General features: G+C 42.5%; 1 long non-coding RNA gene across 1 annotated transcript in view; it reads right to left on the reverse strand.

The window, feature by feature from the left end:
* Positions 1-271: 271 nt before the first annotated feature.
* The window catches only part of LOC126419332 (uncharacterized), a 79,699-nt gene continuing 58,527 nt past the window's right edge, over positions 272-21,443 (reverse strand). Inside the window, exon 5 of the long non-coding RNA XR_007575966.1 lies at positions 272-538. This is a non-coding gene — a long non-coding RNA (uncharacterized LOC126419332). The remainder of the gene's footprint in view (positions 539-21,443) is intronic.

The following is a 21,443-nucleotide window of genomic DNA, read 5'->3' on the forward strand; positions in this document are numbered from 1 at the left end:
TATCTCCAATTTTATCTTCATCTACATCCTTTTCCATTTGCATCATATCGTAGGCCAAGTTCTTAGTTTCACTCAGCTGGGTGTTACGAAATACTGAGGAGGTAGGAGATACGAATTATAGCTTGCTGATGGGTGTAGAAATGACTACGTTTTTTCTCGACGTATGAATAGATAGCATTAAAGCCGCTGTTCTATATTGATATTTGTGAATCTGAAATATATGTAATATCCACATGAAAGACAATTTATTTACAAGACTGCCACAGACACTAATTTGGGAGTGCTCGGGTTATGGGAGGCTGCTGGAAGCATCCGGTGGCAGTGGGGTGGTCGGCGGCAGCCTTCTGAATACCGGCCATCCTCAGTGGCCTAAACGGCACCCTCCTGGTCACCGCATCCATCCCTTTGGCGAGTGCAGCCCTCTCGAACAGCCTCTTCTCGCCACGAGACGTATTCGATGACTGTAGCATGCTGTTGGTCGTTTTGTGAAGAATAGCCCAGTATTTTGGTATTGTTCCATGGCTCGGCATTTCCTTTCCTGAAACAGTACATAATTCTCATCACAAGGGCTCGGCATTTCCATTTCCTGAAACAGTATATCTTTCTCATCCCAACACCGACGAAAGCAGAGCATCGTCAGCAGATGCATCTCTCTGTGTATCATCACCATCCAACATCACAATTTTCTCTGGTTTCAGCTCTTGAGCAAGAATGGTCTGCCATTTCTTCACAAAGTCATTTAAGGGGAAGGGTTGACACATCCCTCTTTAAAGTCGAGTAACAGGTGTTTGGATGCTTTTCATCACATAGTCTACAGTCTAACACAAACAAGAAAAACGACGCACCACGATGGAAGTATCGGAACAGAATGGAAGTCGGTAGATGAGATGTACATCTGCAGACTAACAAATTTCAGAAAATTGGTGGCCCTTATGCAAGCAGTTATTCGGCTTGGTGTTGACTAATAGAGTTGTTGGATGTTCCCCTGAGGGATATAGTGCCAGGTATGTCCAGCTGTTGTCTTAGTCAAAATCCTTAGCCAGTTGGAGGGACCAGACAGTATGCTCCAAACTTTCCCAATTAGGGAGAGATTCGGCTAACTTGCGCGGCAAAGAAGGGTTTGGCAAGCACGAAGACACGTAGTGGAAACTCTCAACGTCTATGGGCGGGTATTATCTTGTTCAAATGTAAGCCCAGGATAGCTTGCCGTGAAGGGTAATCAAAGTGGGCGGCGATCATCACCGACATACTGCTGTGCTCTAAGGGTGCCGCACATGACAACCAAAGGGGTCCAGTTACGAAATGAAATGGTACTGTAGACCATCACAATTGGATGTCGGGCCCTATGGACAGCAAAGTCAGTATTCACTCGCTATCTGGGGACTCTACAGACACATCTTGGCTTATCAATGGGGCTCAATTTGAAGGAGGACTCTTCAGTAAATTTTTAAAATGGTGATTTCAGACCAAAATTTTGTTATCAAAATTTATTTAATGAATACTTAATATTGTTTACTTGAAGCTGGGTACTCTTAACATGGGTTAGCATTCATTTACTACCGTTTACTTCCTGGGGGATGGGAACTGTTCCCGTTTCTTGTACTGAGATTTACCTTAACAGTTTTCGTAATGATAACATAAATTAAACTATTAACCAGCCCAACATAAAATTACCTGAAGCAATCACGTTACTACAGCACTTAAACAATATTAAGGATGACAAAAACCTTTCTACCTTCGTTGTTACGGACATTCACATAAACTAGGGTAAGCGATGCAACTTAACATTGTTTACTTACTTAGGTAAAAATTAATATTTACCTGATTAACAACACCTTTCGAAGCACATTTGATTTCAGGGACATACTCAAGATCTTTATCTAAGTCTTAGGAACCTTGTTCCTTGCCTGTACGAACATGTATTACTGCTCAGTGTGCTATTAGAGAACCATGTTTCCACAGCTCCACTTTCGCGGCTCTTGGTACAGGTACGGAAAAATCACCATTTGATGCACCAAGAGAAACAATTTGTTGGTATTAGATTTCAGTAACATTACTGGTCAAAATAAATTCTATGCATGGGAATATATATGGATAAATGTTGGAGTAACTGAAACTACTTTTCCCAAGCATGACATGTTATCAATGCCAGTGTCATAAGAACAACATTGTTTACTCTGATAATTCTCATCAGAAAGTGCACTTTAAACTGTGTCTGTTCAGCAGTGCCCATTTGTATTTTACTATGTTAGAGAAGCGATTTTTATGCATTTTGATTAATGTATGTGTACCAGTAATTTATAAATTTTTGTAGTAGTACCAAAAAGCAAGCCTTGGGTATTTTGATGAGTAATACAAACTAATTAGTTTATGAGTGTAATGCCACGTGTGTTTTTGGTTCAAAGTCGTACAATTTTGGGAAATAACTCTATTTTGGTGCAAAATTCGAGTTTTTGTCCACAATCAGGTACCTGTAGTTATACTTGTATATTTTGTTAAGAATGTTGCCAAAATTCCTTATTAATTTTGATGAATTACTTTATTTTCGTGCAAAGACTGTATTTTTGAAGTGTCTGTCTTGTTCCATCGTTGTATTAGGCAATGTTTCGTATCTGTATTGTTTCTCCAGCATCTCTGGCCATGTTGTGTTGCATGTCAACATTTTCTGTTAGTCTCCTTGTGTAATACGACAATATGCTGTTTATGTGAGACATCACAATAAAGACTTCATAAAACCACTTACTTCCCATGCTGAGATAAAGCATTGTCAGTCCATTCGCCTGTTGCTGTATTGTGTGTTTTTACAATGTGTGTTATGCAACAATACAAATTCCCTTTTTTATGTTATTTAGATGTGGATTATGGAAATAGCGTTTAAATTTTATATAGAGACTTGACATCATAATTCCAACTAGTAAATTTTGAAGCCTTATTTGAACGTTGTTTTTTGTTCATACCCTACAGTAGGACTGGTTCAAATGTGAAAAAAGGAAATTAGCTTGTCATTAACATCTATTATTTTTATTCTATTGTAGAACACATTTCATTATCTTCTTCTCCCCTAAAATTGTGCTTGGAAAGATGACACAGAATTAAAAAACTTGAAAAAACATCAGGTAATGTCAATATGTTCCGTAAACCACCTATAACTTAGGTTCAGATGGAATATTTGGCATATTTTGACAAATATTTTGGATACGGAGATTCCACTGTTAACACTTGCATAAACAGTGTCTGCATGTGCATGTTCGTGTATCCACTCTCTCTCTCTCTCTCTCTCTCTCTCTCTCTCTCTCATATATGGCAAGACGTGAAACAGCATGGACATAAATATTGCTTTTCTGATGAAGACATTTTGGTCGTTGAATTAACGTTGTGACACTTGCCAAGCATCATAGAATCACTTAGATGTGGAAAGTATTTAATTTCAGGGTCTGTAATGCCTTTCATCCAATGTAGTACAAAGATCATACTATGACTGCCCACAAGTACTGCTTCATTTTATGGCATGAGCATTGTGTGTGTCTGTGTGTTGCTTATGTATTTAGAGGTGGAAACACTGAAATTACATCGTTAATGTAAATTTTTGGATAAGCCATTCAGATTGTTCCGATACTTTTGAGAACAGCCAAGATGGCTGCTCTGAGGCTGTTTTGTGAGTTCATATAACCGCCACTAAAACACTACACTATGATCTGTTCTTTCATTTTAATGGATACTAAAATACTAGTCTCTGCTTGGTGGAGATGTAAAGGGAGTGGCGTGTCACATAACGATGAAGAAATAATTGAGAAGTGAAGGTGTGGCTTCTGGCGCCATAACGATGACGTCATGGACAGAGGGTATTGCTTGAGGGGCCAATTTCTGTTCACACCGAAATAAACGGGCTGTAATGTCGATTGATGTACTACTTGCTTTCTTCGTCAATTTACATAATTGCATTTCGTCATGAAAACCCAGACATTCTGAACTTGTGTGTCTTCCTTGATCGCAAAAGCTACTTTGTCACAACATTTTGGTAATTTTGTGCTCTGTAAATGTACGAAAAAAAATTGTTGAGCTCCTTGTTGGGTCTCTGTTCACAAATTTTCGTTAAAACTATAAGTTCTATTGCAATAGTGGACTTGTCGATAATTACACTTGAGATCCTAACAAAATATGGACTTTAATTCCTCGTGGAATTGTCAAACGTTTCGCTGGACAGCAGACTTCATTATAAATGAGGTGTGCTGCGTGTAACTTCATTACAACTGAGTTATGCTACACATGACGTAAGAAAATATGAGGAGGGCGGAAAGATATTGTAACGTGTCTCAAGGGCAATGAAGCATGAGACAGAAAGTGAAGTAAAGTAAAGACGTTAGTACGAGGTCTGACGATGTCAGAAATTGTTAATCAGTAAAATTTTAGACCCACGAGCAACCGAGTAGCATTCGCGTTGTGAGTTAACTGTTTCTGTAAGCATTCGAAATTGTTTGGCGACAAACCGCACCCAAAATTTTCCACAGGTTGGAAAATGAATCAGGTTTGAACCAACGTTTGTAATTCAGAGATTTCATGGCATTCATTTAGCTGCAGAAATAGATGGTATCCACAGGAGGCGAATTAAGAGCTGTAATTGAAAGAGCAGATGTTTTACTTTGGAGTTGTTGAACAGCTGTATTGTGCTGTCAACAATTTATCCGGTGCGTACTATTAAAGTGCGTATCCTGGAGCCTGTACACTCCTATCAGCGTGCATTTTTATTTCATTTACTGGTTCTACTCCGTGTAATCCTACGAAAACAAACCCTTGTATCAACATAGCTTAGTCGTTATAAGTGTTCCGCGAGATATTGATTTGTTAATGCGGTATCACAGTACCTATCTTATTCTGAATGCGATGTAAAATTTCTTTGGACATGCACGCATGTACACTGCAAGTTACAACCTTTACGTAAATTTTAGGATAAATCTAGATCTACATTTATACTCCGCAAGCCACCCAACGGTGTGTGGCGGAGGGCACTTTACGTGCCACTGTCATTACCTCCCTTTCCTGTTCCAGTCGCGTATGGTTCGCGGGAAGAACGACTGCCGGAGAGTCTCCGTGCGCGCTCGAATATCTCTAATTTTACATTCGTGATCTCCGCTGGAGGTAGGGGGAAGCAATATATTTGATACCTCATCCAGAAACGCACCCCTCTCGAAACCTGGACAGCAAGCTACACCGCTATGCAGAGCGCCTCTCTTGCAGAGTCTGCCACTTGAGTTGGCTAAACATCTCCGTAACGCTATCACGCTTACCAAATAACCCTATGACGAAACGCGCCGCTCTTCTTTGCATCTTCTCTCTCTCTTGTGTCAACCCGACGTGGTACGGATCCCACACTGATGAGCAATACTCAGGTTCAGATCGTTGCAGATCGTTCAGATACTTTTGACAACAGCCAAATCAGCTGATCTAAGGCTACAACGTGTTTTGTCGTTTTATTTAACGGTCACTAAAATACTGCACTGTGATTAATTGCTTCGTTTGGCTGTCCGTGCTATACCCAAACTTACATATGTCGCCAACCACTCTTCGGCGGATAAATACGGTACTGCAGAGACTGTGTTATTCCGAATATGACGCAAAGTTCTTTTGGACACGCATGTATGCAAGCATGCTATGGTAAGGCGACGGTTCGCGATAAGCGGGAAATCCGCATTCAGGTCCCGGTCCAGCACAAGTTTTCATTGTCGTGATTTCATTCTACAGCTGATGTTTGTCCATAAAATTGCGAAAAGATTTAATTTATTTCATGACGGCTGTAACGACGCAGTGCCTGTTCCTTTAGACATGCATGCATGTCCAAGAGAACTTTGTATCGATTTCGGGATAAGATAGGCACCGCTATATCGTATTTATCCACAGTCACCGGGTAAGCGGCTTTCAATTAAAATGTCTCGCCTGCACGGAAGTATACATAATGGACGTACGAGTACAGGTCGTAGACACATATGTAAGTCTGGGTCTGGCCGAGGATCGTGCACGGAGAGCCAATAGTTTCGCTTCCAGCGCCGAGCGGGGAGGTTCTTGTTTATCTCACTTGCCGCAGCGTCGCTGGTGTGGATTTATCCTCGTTAGTGTTGTTCTAAGTGTTGAGTGAGTCGTTGCGCCTCGGCTCCGCCTTGCTGTCTGTTTGTGTTCGTCTACTTGCAGCGGCGTCGGCCGCTCCGGTATGGCTACCATGGTTTCCATGTGTATTTCGCAAAACGGTACTGTAAGCTATACTTTCGATAAAACAGCGCGGCAAGTGCAGCCCGGATCTCTAACAATCCACGATTGGCCTGTCGATACCATTCATGTGAACTTTGGTCAGGTCGCCCTGCTTATTTCGACCCAGACGAGTATGTGTTTTACGTGAAGTTTTGTGGATCCCCTTCACGACGAAAGATTACTATCGCGACGTGGTCTCAGGTCCCGATCAAGCACCGCGATAATTCCGTTAGCATGATGTCGCTTGCAGATGCTGACATTGACTATACCAAATAAAATAGCTCTAAGCACTACGGGACTTAACATTTGAAGTCATCAGTCCCCTAGAACTTAGAACTACTTAAACCTAACCAACCTAAGGACATCACACCCATCCATGCCCGAAGCAGGATTCGAACCTGCGACCGTACATCGATTTTGTCCACTGCTCCTCTCGATGATACAATACCTCCCGTCCGTGATACTGTGGGTGGAAAAGAAGTTATCTCCAGAATCCTTCCTCCTCGCGAAGTGTCTCCTTCGAAGCTGCCTCCGTATGGAGACGGACCGGGGTCCTCCCATTCGCCTTTGTGCCCCCGTTACAGTCTGAGACGTGGCAATGTCCTCTTCCTTCTCCGTCTTTTAGCGTTTCTGAAGAAGAGAAATTTGCTAACATCGAGTATAGATTTAAGTGTCAGGAAGTCATTTCTGAAAGTATTTGTATGGAGTGTAGCCAAGTATGGAAGTGAAACATGGACGATAAATAGTTTGGACAAGAAGAGAATAGAAGCTTTCGAAATGTGGTGCTACAGAAGAATGCTGAAGATTAGATGGGTAGATCACATATCTAATGAGGAAGTATTGAATAGGATTGGGGAGAAGCGAAGTTTGTGGCACAACTTGACTAGAAGAAGCGATCGGTTGTTAGGACATGTTCTGAGGCATCAAGGGATCACCAATTTAGTATTGGAGGGCAGCGTGGAGGGTAAAAATCGTAGAGGGAGACCAAGAGATGAATACACTGAGCAGATTCAGAAGGATGTAGGTTGCAGTAGGTACTGGGAGATGAAGAAGCTTGCACAGGATAGAGTAGCATGGAGAGCTGCATCAAACCAGTCTCAGGACTGAAGACCACAACAACAGTAACTCTGGAGAAGAGCAAAATTAACGAAAATGTCGCACCTGTTGCATTAGTGGTTCCACAGAATGTTTCTACCTTTAACACTGGACCTGCACTACTTGTCCCTTGTTCTTAGGGGCAGTGAGCTGTGCCTATGACCGCTCCCACACCTCCGCCTGCCGTTAATTACACGCGTTGGTTCGCTCCTTACCCCTGAAAGACGTCTAGATACGTAAACAAACGACGTTACTTACGTTTACCCACTTCAGTGGGATTTCTAGGAGGAGATTAGACAGCTTTTATGAAACCTTCTGGCAAATTAAAACTGTGTGCTGGACCGAGACTCGAACTCGGGACCTTTGCCTTTCGCGGGCAAGTGCTCTACCAACTGAGCTACCCAAGCACGACTCACGCCCCGTGCTCACAGCTTTAGTTTTGCTAGTACCTCGTCTCCTACCTTCCAAACTTTACATAAGCTCTGCTGCGAGCCTTGCAGAACTACATCTGCCAGGAAGTTTCATATGGGCGCACACTCCGCTGCAGAGTGAAAATCGCATTCTGGAAACATCCTCCAGGCTGTGGCTAAGCCATGTCTTCGCAATATCCTTTCTTTCAGGAGTGCTAGTTCTGCAAGGTTCACAGGACAGCTTCTGTAAAGTTTAGAAGGTAGGAGACGAGGTACTGGCAGAACTAAAGATGTGAGGACGGGGTGTGAGTCGTGATTGGGTAGCTCTCTTGGTAGAGCACTTGCCCGCGAAAGGCAAAGGTCACGAGTTCGAGTCTCGGTCCGGCACACAGTTTTAATCTGCCAGGAAGTTTCATATCAAGGCACACTCCGCTGCAGAGTGAAAATCTCATTCTAGATAGCTTTTGCTTCTCAGACTGCCTGCGCGATGGTATTTTTAAAGTTGAAGTCATCCCTGCTTGCTTTAAGGATCACTGCGCTGTGACTGCAACTCTCAATCCAGCACGGCAACCAGTCAAATTCTTTCGCAGTCCGTTGAACGTCGCTCACCTAGCTGATCCCTCTCTCGATGACGTGATGCGTGCCATACGGGAGCGTACTCTCAGGAAGTACTCTTCAGTCCTTGACTGGTGGACACAACTGGCAAAACCAAGGCTCAGGCAAGCTTTGATACGTTTTTGTCCCGATAAAGTGCGAGAATTTCGGTGAACTAACGAATTTTACTATTCCCTCCTGCCTCCTGCATGAACTTTATGATCGGATCACGCCCCTCAGCGATTTTCGAATGTTAGGCGTGTAAAGCAGAAAGTCGAAATTATTGACCTTGAAGCGGATACAAATGGAAAGTATGAAACTGCGATCCAAGCCACGTTCACTGGCGACGAATGAGCTGACTTACTTACATCATTTGCTTCGGTATCAGACTCGTCGCCGGCGCGCTTGTATTAATTCTCTCACAAGAAAAGACGAACGTAACCTCATCGCCCAAGCTGACATAGTGAATGTCTTACACCAATACTATGTCCACATCTATGACGTCGATGCTTCCAAACGACTCACTAGTCAGCACCTGAACATAATGATACGCTCTCAGCTACCTTTCGTCCTGAGGAAGTGTATAAAAGTATTGTGTGTTTACCTTCTCAAAAGTCCCCGAGTCTAGATAGACTTTCTAATAAATTTTACCTGCGTTTTTGGCCTCAGTTCGGTACCACATTTGTCCCTTTAGAACTAAGTGTTGCGGGGTAGAGTAGTACCGAACTCGTTCAAAGTGGGAGAAATGGATTTAATCCGAAACGCCCTGGAACGGCTGTCCCTGATTGCTTTCGCCCAATTGCTTTGTTGAACTTTGATTATAAGACTGTGGCGAGGGCAGTTAGTAGTAGGATGCCGACTTTGATGGACATAATTGTTGCAAAACATCAAAGCTACGTTCCTAGTCGTACCATTCTTATCCTTATAGTCGAGTGTCGTGTCTGATTTCGGTCGCTGCTGTAACGTCCGTCGCTTGTGTTCTTGCTCTTCTAGACTTTGATAAGGCATTTGACTGTGTTAATCATGACTTTTTGCTTTGGATGCTGATGAGTCTTAGTTTTACCATTGACACACGGCGAGTGCTCTCAGATCTGTTTACTGGTATTTCAGTTTCGGTGGTTAATAATGGCCAACTGTCGCACCCGCTAAATATCCGTCGGGGAGTGCCTCAAAGAAGCCTGCTGTCAATAACTTTGTTTCTGTTGTCTCTGAAGCCCCTACTTCGAATGCTGGCATCCAAGCAGAAAGACTGGACGCTTTCCGGAGAGGCTATAGGTGTTCGTGAATACGCGGATGACTTGATGGTTCTGCTCTGCAATCCTGCGGAGATACTTCGACTGCAGGCTTTAAATGATGATTATTGTCGGAGTTGTGGTGCAATACATTTTTTTCCTTCAGTCATCAGTATTCTGACTGGTTTGATGCGGAGCGAAAAGAATTCTACGGCTGTGTTAACCTCTCTCAGAGTAGCACTTGCAACCTATGTCCTCAATTATTTGATGGATGTATTCCAATCTGTGTCTTCCTCTACAGTTTTTGAGCTCTTCAGCTCCCTCTAGTACCAAGGAAGTAATTTCCTGATGTCTAAACAGATATCCTATAATCCTGTCCGTTCTTCTTGTCAGTGTTTTCCATAAATTCCTTTCCTCTCCTATTCTGCGCAGAACATCCCCATTCCTTATCTTATTTTCACCACTGGCCTGTAGCACCACATCTCAAATTCTTCGATTCTCTTCTGTTCCGGTTTTACAATAGCCACGTTTCACTACCACACAATGCTGTGCTCCAGACCTACATTCTCAGAAATTTCTTCCTCAAATTGAGGCCTAAGTTTCGCACTAGTAGACTTCTCTTGGCCAGGAGTGCCCTTTTCGCCAGTGCTAGTCTGCTTTTGATGTTCTCCTTGCTCCGTCCCTCATGAGTTATTTTCCTGCCTAGGTAGTAGGATAACTTAACTTCATCTACTTCGTGACCATCAGACCTGATGTTAACTTTCTCGCTGTTTTCATTTCTGTTACGTGTTACTTCTCATTACTTTAGTCTTTCTTCGATTTACTCTCAGTCAGTACTTTTTGCTCTTTAGACTGTTCATTCCATTCAGCAGATCATGTCATTCTTCTTCACTTTCCCTCAGGATAGCAATGTCACCAGTGAATCACATCATTAATATCCTTTTACCTTGAATTTTAATTCCCCTCCTGAGTGTTCGTTTTATTTCCGCCTTTGCTTCTTATATGTACAGACTGACCAGTAGCGATGAAGTGCTATATCCATCTCTTACACTCTTTGTAATCTGAGAACTTCGTTCTTGATCGTCCACTCTTATTATTACGTCCTGGCTCTTGTACAAATTGTATATTAACCGCCTCTCCCCATTGCTTACATCCATTTCTCTCAGAATTTCGAACATCCTGCATCGTTATCTAACATATGCTCAATTTTCTATTCCATTCTTCTGTATACTATTCTTATCAGCAACATGCATGCAAGAGCTGTTAAGCTGATCGTACGATCATTATCGTACTTGTCAGCTCTTGCAGTCTTCGCAACCTTCGGAATTGTGCGGGTAATATTTTTCCGAAAGTCAGCTGGTATGTCGCCGGACTCATACATTCTGCACACCAACATGAATAATCGTTTTGTTACCGCTTCCTCCATTGATTTTATAAACTCTGATGAAATGATATCCATCTCTTCTGCCTTACTTTATCTTAAATTCTCAAAAGCTCTCTAAAATTCTGATTCTAATTCTGGATGCCACATCTCTTCTAAATCGACTCCTGTTTCGTATTCTACCACACCAGACAAATCTTCCCCCTCACAGAGGCCTTCGATGTACTCTTTCCACCTACCCGCTCTCTCCTCTGCATATAACAGTGGTATTCCCGTTGTACTCTTAATGTTACCACCCTTGCTTTAAATGTTAGTTGTTTAGACTTTCCTGTATGCTGAGTCTGCCCTTCCGACAATCAATTCTTTTTCGATGTCTTCACATTTTGCCTGCAGCCATTTCGTCTTAGCTTCCCTGCACTTCCTATTTATTTCTGTACTCCTGAATTTTCCTGAACATTTTTGTACTTCCTTCTTTCATCCATCGGCTGTAGTATTTCTTCTTTTATACATCGTTTATTTAAGGTCGCCTTCTTTGTACCTATGTTTTTCTTTCCAGCTTCGGTGAATGCCCTTTTTAGAGATGTCCATTCCTCTTCAACTGTACTGCCTACTGAGCTATTCCTTATTAATGTCTCTATAGCCGTAGAGAACCACAAGAGTATCTCGTCATTCCTTAGTACTCCCGTATCCCACTTCTTTGCTTATTGAGTCTTCCAGACTAATCTCTTAAACTTCAGCCTACTCTTCATCACTACTACATTGTGATCTGAGTCGATATCTGCTCATGGGTAAACCATACGGTCCAGTATCTGATTTCGGAATCGCTGTCTGACCATTATGTAATCTAACTGTAATCTTCCCGTATCACCTGCCCATTTACAAGTATACCTCGTCCTTCTGTGATTCTTGAACAGAGTATTCGCTATCACTAGCTGAAATTTATTACAGAACTCAATTAATTTTTCTCCTCTCTCATTCCTTGCCCCAAGCCTATATTCTGCTGTAACCTTATCTTCTGCTCCTTCTCCTACCACTGCGTTCCAATCCCCCATGATTATTAGATTATCATCTCCCTTTAAGTACTGTATTATCCTTTCCATATCCTCATATACTTTCTCTGTATCCTCCTCTACAGCTTGTGATGTTGGCATATATACCTGGTTTATCGTTGACGGTGTTGGTTTGCTGTCGATTCTGATCAGAATGACCCTGTGATTGAAATTTTCGCAGTAACACGCTCTCTACCCTATCTTCCCATTCACCACGGACCTTTATACCATTTTCTGTTGTCGTTGATATCACCCTACATAATTTGACCATAAATCCTTGTGTTCTTTCCATTTCACCTCACTGACCCCTGCTATATCTAGAGTGAGCCTCTGCATTTCCGTTTTCAGATTTTCTAGCTTCCTTACCACGTTCAAGCTCCTGAAATTCCACGCCCCGGCCCGCAGAACGTTATCCTTTCGTTGGTTAGTGAATCTTTCTCTCATGGTCACCTCCCTCTTGATAGTCTCCTCCCAGAGATCCGAATGGGATACTATTCCGAAATCTTTTTCCAATGGAGAGAGATCATCATGATACTTTTGCAGTTTCAGGCCGCCTGCCCTGATGATACACGTTATGTGTCTTTAATGCAGTGGTTTCCACGGTCTTCTCCATCTTCATGACGTTGACCATTGTTGGTTCTTCCGCCTTTAGGGGCAATTTTCCACTCGAAGGACAAGAGAGTGCGCTGAACCTCTGTCTGCGCCTCTGCCCTCATTGACAAGGCCGTTGGCAGAATAAGGGTGATTTCTTATACCGGAAGCCTACGTCCGCCAGTGCTGATTGTTAATCAAAATTTAAGCTGTGGTGAGTTTTGAATCTAGGACCTATGAATTTTGACTGCTGATCAGAGACGCTATCCCTACACTATTTAATGAAAGTAAATGCATGTTCCTTAATTTACGAGGTTTCGATGACGCGGTTTGTCCCTGGGCTACTGCTGTGGATCGGCATACGTCTCTCGGTATCATCATTGACCATTGCCCACTCAAAATGGTGACGCTCTACTGCAAGTCTGTTACTGACGATATTCAGGGAGCGAGACTAGAAAATGAAAGGCATTCTGTTACTCTGCTTCTGGAAGTCCAAATGATACATGTGTGTACTGCAAAGCTTATTGCGCAGCCCGGGTTTATCCGCTTCCCTCGATGATGGCAAAGGAACTACATCAGTGGCCTGGTCGTTTCTTATGGAAAAGCCATACATTTCGCTTTCGGTTTGAGGCAGCGTCGAAGCCTCGTTCCTCTGGGGTGAGGGGGGGGGGGGGGGCTGGCTGATATACGAAGGCAGACGGAGATGCTATATGTGCGACGTACTGATTTGACGGAAACTCAAGAAACCCACACATTGACATCCCGTTTATTTCTCTGTTTCCGTCCTCCTAGTCTTGAGCCGCCTATGATGTTGGTCGCATAAATTACCCATTCATGACTCCTATCTTGCGGTGAGCTATTTAGGGGCTGATATTTTAAGCAGACACGTCCTCACCGTGAAATTCCTAAAGACTCACCGTGGAGGAGTTCCTTGCTCGAATCTCGTTGAAAGAGGATGACAGACAACAATCTGGACGAAAGTTTACTCCAACGTCTGTCTTCCGATTTAGCCGAAGCACCTTGCGTCCTCTTGGTATAAGGCAGTAAATAACTTGATTCCAAAGCGCGAACAACTTTTCCGTACTGGACATAGCGACACGTCTACGGATAAGATACGAGGTAGTTTTAGTTATGGAGGTCATCTGGCAAATAGATGATAGGTTTTCTTTCCTTGTTGAGTAATTCCCATCTGTTTTGCTCTAACTTGTTCTCACCTAGATTCCCTGCTCATTTTGTGTTTCGCTGTAGTATAGTTCCAGTTCTATTGTATAACGTATACAGGGTGGTCCTTTGATAATGACTGGGCCAAATAACTGACTAAATAAATATCAAACGAAAAAAAACTACAAAGAAACGAAACTTCTCTAGCTTGAAGGGGGAAACCAGATGGCGCTATGGTTGGCCCGCTAGATGGGGCTGCCATAAGTCAAATGGCTATCAACTGCGTTTTTTAAAATAGGAACCCCCATTTTTTATTACATATTTGTGTAGTACGAAAAGAAATATGAATGTTTAGTTGGACCACTTTTTTCGCTTTGTGATAGATGGTGCTGTAATAGTCACAAACGTATAAGTACATGGTATCAGGTAACATTCCGCCAGTGCGGACGGTATTTGCTTCGTGATACATTACCCGTGTTAAAATGGACCGTTTACCAATTTGCGGAGAAGGTCGATATCGTATTGATGTATGGCTATTGTGATCAAAATGCCCAATGTGACGACCTGCAACAAATGATGATGCCCAAGTAGGTGTTTCAGCTGCTGTCGCGGCTAATCCGGACATCAGTAGCAGACAAACTGCGTGAGAATCGGGAATCTCAAAAACGTCGGTGTTGAGAATGCTACATCAACATCGATTGCACCCGTACCATACTTCTATGAACCAGGAATTGCATGGCGACGACTTTGAACGTCGTGTACAGTTCTGCCACTGGGCACAAGAGAAATTACGGGACGATGACATTTCTTGCACGCGTTCTATTTAACGACGAAGCGTCATTCACCAACAGCGGTAACGAAAACCGGCATAATATGCGCTACTGGGCAACGGAAAATCCACGATGGTTGCGACGAGTGGAACATCAGCGACCTTGTCCGGTTAATGTAAGATGCGGCATTATGGGACGAAGGATAATTGGCCCGTATTTTACCGATGGCAATCTAAATGGTGCAATGTATGCTGATTTCCTACTAATGTTCTACCGATCTTACCACAAGATGTTTCACTGCATGACAGAATGGCTATGTACTTCCAACGTGATGGATGTCCTGCACATTGCTCGCGTGCGGTTGAAGCGGTATTGAATAGCATATTTCATGACAGGTGGATTCGTCGTCGAAGCACCATACCATGGCCCGCACGTTCACCGGATCTGACGTCCCCGGATTTCTTTCAGTGGGTAAAGTTTAAGGATATTTGCTATCGTGATCCATAGACAACGCTTGACAAGCGTCTGCGCATTGTCAATGCATGTGCGAACATTACGGAAGGCGAAATACTCGCTGTTGAGAGGAATGTCGTTACAGGTATTGCCAAATGCATTTTGAGCATTTATTGCATTAATGTCGTATTTACAGGTAATCACGCTGTAATAGCATGCATTCTCAGAAATGATAAGTTCACAAAGGTACATGTATCACATTGGAACAACCGAAATAAAATGTTGAAATGTACCTCTGTTCTGTATTTTAATTTAAAAAACATATCTGTTACCAACTGTTCGTCTAAAGTTGTGAGTCATATGTTTGTGACTATTACAGCGCCATATTTCACAAAGCGAAAAAAGTGGTCCAACCAAAACATTCACATTTCTTTACGTACTACACGAATATGTAATAAAAATAGGGGTTCCTATTAAAAAAAAAAAAAAAAAAAAACGCAGTTGATGTGTGTTTGACCTATGGCAGAGCCATCTAGCGGGCCAACCATAGCGCCATCTGGTTTCCCCCTTCAAGCTAGACAAGTTTCTTTCTCTAGTTTTTTCGTTTGACGCTCATCTCGTGAGATATTTGGCCCGGTCACGATCAATGGACCACCCTGTATATAAGAAGTACATACACCCATGAGAATATCTAATCCTTACAAAGAAGTTGGAATTTTTCTCTAGACGGACGGCTTAGTTTGCGATTTAGACCATATGGAATTGAGCGTTCATATAGTTGTCTTTCTGCTTTTCGATTACATATAAATACATAAAAATTTTAATATAAATAAAATTAAAGAAAACTTAATAAAATATAAATGAAAAATTGTTGCTACATGGCTTGAGAACTGGATAGTTGTTTTTCTGGTATATTCTCGAGATTTTTTTCCTTTCTCCTTTCATTTAGTGTTCTGTTAGCATAATTAATCTTTTCTCCGATTTGGAGTTTATATTTCATTTGACTATAGTCTTCTGCAGTTTCATGAAAATACGATGGCATTCTGATAATAAAAAAAATGATAAGGCGGGCTCGCGAGAAGCGGGGAATTCGGGTTCCAGTCCCGATCGGACACAAATTGTTATTGCCGTCATTCCATTCTACAGCTCATGGTTGTCCATATTCGCCATTGCAAATACATTTAATGATTTGTTAATTTCTTTTTCTTTCGGGTTCAGCCGGCCGCGCTGGCTGGGCGGTTCTAGGCGCTTCAGTCCGGAACCGCCCGACTACTACGGTCGCAGTTTCGAATCCTGCCTCGGGTATGGATGTGTGTGATGTCCTTAGGTTAGTTAGGTTTAAGTAGTTCTAAGTTGTAGGGGACTGATGACCTCAGATGTTAAGTCCCGTAGTGCTCAGAGCCATTTGAACCATTTGACGCTCGTTTATAAATTGACTCTTGGATTGTTTTGCATCGTAATATCTGTTCGGAGGAACAAGTGCCAGAAATTTAACAGTCAACGTTCTGCGTCAACCACAAATGAATCAACGCAGTTTCTCGAAGCTGCGGTAATTGTATGTCATGATTACTAACGAAATTGTCTGTTACTGTTACAAACAACAGTTGTATGATATTAAATTGCTCTGTTTGTTCGCGACAACAGTAAGACTTCAGACAATGGTATCCAGCTTAAAGACGTGATACTTTACTTTGAGAAATTTTTCAGTATACATCTGCACCATATCATTGTGAATAAAATAAGTGTGTACTGGAATATCGGAACATTAATGCACTTAACTGAACACTTCTTAGTACGTAGTCCTAAATGAGTCTGTTTGCTGATATATTTTATGTTTTATATTAATTCATAATAGTGAGTGTCTACACATGGCTGGCTCTGAGCACTATGGGACTTAACATCTATGGTCATCAGTCCCGTCTACACATCTGTTTTTATTATTTGACCTACAAATACCCACAGGATAGTCTGCCTATGTACATTCACGCCGCCTGTGGAATTCGTAGCTTTTTTTCTTTCTTTATACTTCATGTCAGAGCAAGTAACCGCTACTTCAGAACCCTAAGCTATGTGTGAGAAATCTGCTCCATTATTGTTAATGTGAGTTGTCAACTTATTCATCAGTTAAGATAGTCTGATATTCACGAAGGAAAGTAAACATTTTTATATTCCATTTGTTTCCATTTTTTATACATGCAGCCATATTTATTGATGTCAAATTTATATTATATACAGGGTGTTTCAAAAATGGCCGGTATATTTGAAACGGCAATAAAAACTAAACGAGCAGCGATAGAATTACACCGTTTGTTGCAATATGCTTGGGACAACAGTACATTTTCAGGCGGACAAACTTTCGAAATTACAGTAGTTATAATTTTCAACAACAGATGGCGCTGCAAGTGATGTGAACGATATAGAAGACAACGCAGTCTGTGGGTGCGCCATTCTGTACGTCGTCTTTCTGCTGTAAGCGTGTGCTGTTCACAACGTGCAAGTGTGCTGTAGACAACATGGTTTATTCCTTAGAACAGAGGATTTTTCTGATGTTGGAATTCCACCGCCTAGAACACAGTGTTGTTGCAACAAGACGAAGTTTTCAACGGAGGTTTAATGTAACCAAAGGACCGAAAAGCGATACAATAAAGGATCTGTTTGAAAAATTTCAACGGACTGGGAACGTGACGGATGAACGTGCTGGAAAGGTAGGGCGACCGCGAACGGCAACCACAGAGGGCAACGTGCAGCTAGTGCAGCAGGTGATCCAACAGCGGCCTCGGGTTTCCGTTCGCCGTGTTGCAGCTGCGGTCCAAATGACGCCAACGTCCACGTATCGTCTCATGCGCCAGAGTTTACACCTCTATCCATACAAAATTCAAACGCGGCAACCCCTCAGCGCCGCTACCATTGCTGCACGAGAGACATTCGCTAACGATATAGTGCACAGGATTGATGACGGCGATATGCATGTGGGCAGCATTTGGTTTACTGACGAAGCTTATTTTTACCTGGACGGCTTCGTCAATAAACAGAACTGGCGCATATGGGGAACCGAAAAGCCCCATGTTGCAGTCCCATCGTCCCTGCATCCTCAAAAAGTACTGGTCTGGGCCGCCATTTCTTCCAAAGGAATCATTGGCCCATTTTTCAGATCCGAAACGATTACTGCATCACGCTATCTGGACATTCTTCGTGAATTTGTGGCGGTACAAACTTCCTTAGACGACACTGCGAACACCTCGTGGTTTATGCAAGATGGTGCCCGGCCACATCGCACAGCCGACGTCTTTAATTTCCTGAATGAATATTTCGATGATCGTGTGATTGCTTTGGGCTATCCGAAACATACAGGAGGCGGCGTGGATTGGCCTCCCTATTCGCCAGATATGAACCACTGTGACTTGAAAGACCAGGTGTACCGCCAGAATCCAGAAACAATTGAACAGCTGAAGCAGTACATCTCATCTGCATGTGAAGCCATTCCGCCAGACACGTTGTCAAAGGTTTCGGGTAATTTCATTCAGAGACTACGCCATATTATTGCTACGCGTGGTGGATACGTGGAAAATATCGTACTATAGGGTTTCCCAGACCGCAGCGCCATCTGTTGTTGAAAATTGTAACTACTGTAATTTCGAAAGTTCGACTGCCTGAAAATGTACTGTTGTTCCAAGCATATTGCAACAAACGGTGTATTTCTATCGCTGCTCGTTTAGTTTTTATTGCCGTTTCAAATATACCGGTCATTTTTGAAACACCCTGTATGTATTAATGTCGAATGGCTCCGTCTTCAGACGCATGACAACGGTAACGCGCAGTGGAATGATTTTTTTTCTATTAGGAAGGGGAGTGATGCAACAGCAACGCAGGATAACACTGAAAAGACGCTAGAAAAATGGCAGAGCTTCAAGTGCTAAGGTAGTGTAATTGACGAAAGTGAGCGCAGAGAGATAAGTGAAAGAGGTAATAAAGTGGAAATATTTTGCCGGTCGGAGTGGCCAAGCGTTTCTAGGAGCTACATTCTGGAACCGCGCGACCGGTACGGTCGCAGGTTCGAATCCTGCCCTGGGCATGGATGTTTGTGATGCCCTTAGGTTACTTAGGTTTAAGTACTTCTAAGTTCTATGGGATTGATGACCTCAGCAGTTAAGTCCCATAGTGCTCAGAGCAATTTGAATCATTTTGGAAACATTTTTAGCTCTAGATTTGGCAAACAAGTGTCCCAAAAATGCTAAAATCTCATTTACATGAATTACTATGCAACTGTTTTATGGTGCAAAAATGCGGACTTGAGAAAAGGATATAAAAGCAGACTATAGGCCAGGGAAATGAAACTGATAACAATAGGCATGGAGCAACACGATTAAATGGATGGAAAAAAGAGAAAGGACGTACCTATCACAAAACGATATTTTACAAGGCAAAATAGGAAGCTTAAGATAGGAATGCCGTAATCACATGGAAGAACTGAAGGAGGGAGGGCACTAAAGAAGATTTCAAGGAAAAGACTAATGGGGTTGTGCAGGACAGATGGATGAAAGAATTAAAGGTGAGTGTAGAAGGGTAGCGAAACAACTCAGATGTGTTGCAGACCGACAGATTATAGGAAATCTTTATGTTTCTAGCAGATATGGACAAAGGCTGGCTTTTACATGAAGAATTTGTTCTGAAAAATATAATCTTCTTGTTAGAGAAGTTTTATTTGCTCAGACCGCAGTAATTACATATATGAACTACTAGTTTCTGTTTATTTTAATTGCGATCTTCAGATCTGAAAGAAATTTTTGCAACATACTTTCTGCAGCAGTTTTTTGCAGTCTAATATTCTAAAATTATTACTAAGAGGTTTCTTTTCCAAAATGTGTGCATTACATACGACTTACAAAGATCAAACATTTTGCCACTCTATGTAGTGCCCTGCATCTAGTCGTGAACATATATTAGCTCAACTGTAACGTAGATAGAAACGATTATGGAAAATACAACGTCGAGGTTATAAGAAAAGTATCAGGATAGCACTGACCTCACTGGATCAGACGAACTAGTGTACCGTAATACGTCAACTAATAAAAACAAAATCGTGGTAACCACTCACAAAAACTACTGATAAAATACAGTCAAACGGACTGTAGTGTATGATGGGGTAACATCAAATGACAGCAATCTCCTGTATGATAGCTTAGGAATATAATACATACATATTTTCCATGTTTCTATAATGCGTACAGTGATGACAATGATCCGTAATGTATACATGTCCCAAAAAACACCAACGGCAAGCGTGCTGTGCGGCATGGCATACTGCTCGGTTTTCAAGAAGGAAACCATATCCGGAAATTCACGGCTTGGTTGCTGCAGAGCATCGAAGTCTGAGATGGATGGACGTTCTACATTACGTCAATAAACCCGAGCAGCACATGGCACTGTCTGCATTAGAAATGGGCTTCGAGCTGCATATCTCCTATATCAATGTAGACCCTACATCAGCGGTGCTGAACCTCCTGCACATGCACAAGAGTTCGGTTTGCTTTGAAGAATTTCAGTCGTTCCGTGGGCTCGAGCAATGAAGTTCTCCACTGTCTACAGGTGCGCCATACACTATACTCTTCATACTGCACCACATAAAATAGTCGACAGGTGTCAAATCTGGCGATCATGTTGACCATGGAACTCGTCCATTCTTAACAATCCAAGGACTGGGATATGCATAGCTGAGGTGATTCCGCTCATCGACATCAAGGTGTGCTTGAGCTCCATCGTATTGCACGCACACGTCCATCCAAAAATTTAGTAGCACTAAATCCAATAGGGTAGACAAAACATCTCTAATAAATGTGAGATAGATCGGTCCTGATAGTCTGTTTGTCAGCAGATATGGTTCAGTGACAGGGCCACCAATTATTCCGGCCAGATGCTAATAGCGACTCTGTGTTGGTGATTTTGCACCACCGGGAGAAGTTGATTTTCGTCCTCCCACATATACATGTTGTGAAGATTTAATATGCAGTCTCTAGTCAACGGGCATTCATTTGGGAATGGTACCAAGTTGACAACTGTGGCTGTAGTATGCATTGTTGTAAATACCATTTCGCAAACAGTACCCGTCGTGGGTAGTCCTCCCTTAACGTTGGACTTTCTGCAGATTGGAACGGATGGAGTCCGTGTTCATAGACAACATGCCACACGGCACCCTTAGCCGTGTGCTGCGGCTCTTCCACCAGCTGAATACTGAACACTATCACACGTCTTCCAACTAGTTTTCGAGCCAAGTATGGACAACCCACAATACGTTTCGGGGCCTATCTGAGGACAAACAGTAGACTGGGAATAGTATTCGCAAGTACTAAACACAAAGTGCTTGTACTTTGTTGCATAATGGACACGTCAACGCAGAAATACCTACGTGCAACTTTCCCTCCTCTCTGAGACGTCTCTCGATGGCCGTGAGAGTGGAATGATGTACGGTA

This window comes from Schistocerca serialis, chromosome 9 (genome assembly GCF_023864345.2).
Source record: "Schistocerca serialis cubense isolate TAMUIC-IGC-003099 chromosome 9, iqSchSeri2.2, whole genome shotgun sequence".
NCBI classification, from domain to species: domain Eukaryota; kingdom Metazoa; phylum Arthropoda; class Insecta; order Orthoptera; family Acrididae; genus Schistocerca; species Schistocerca serialis.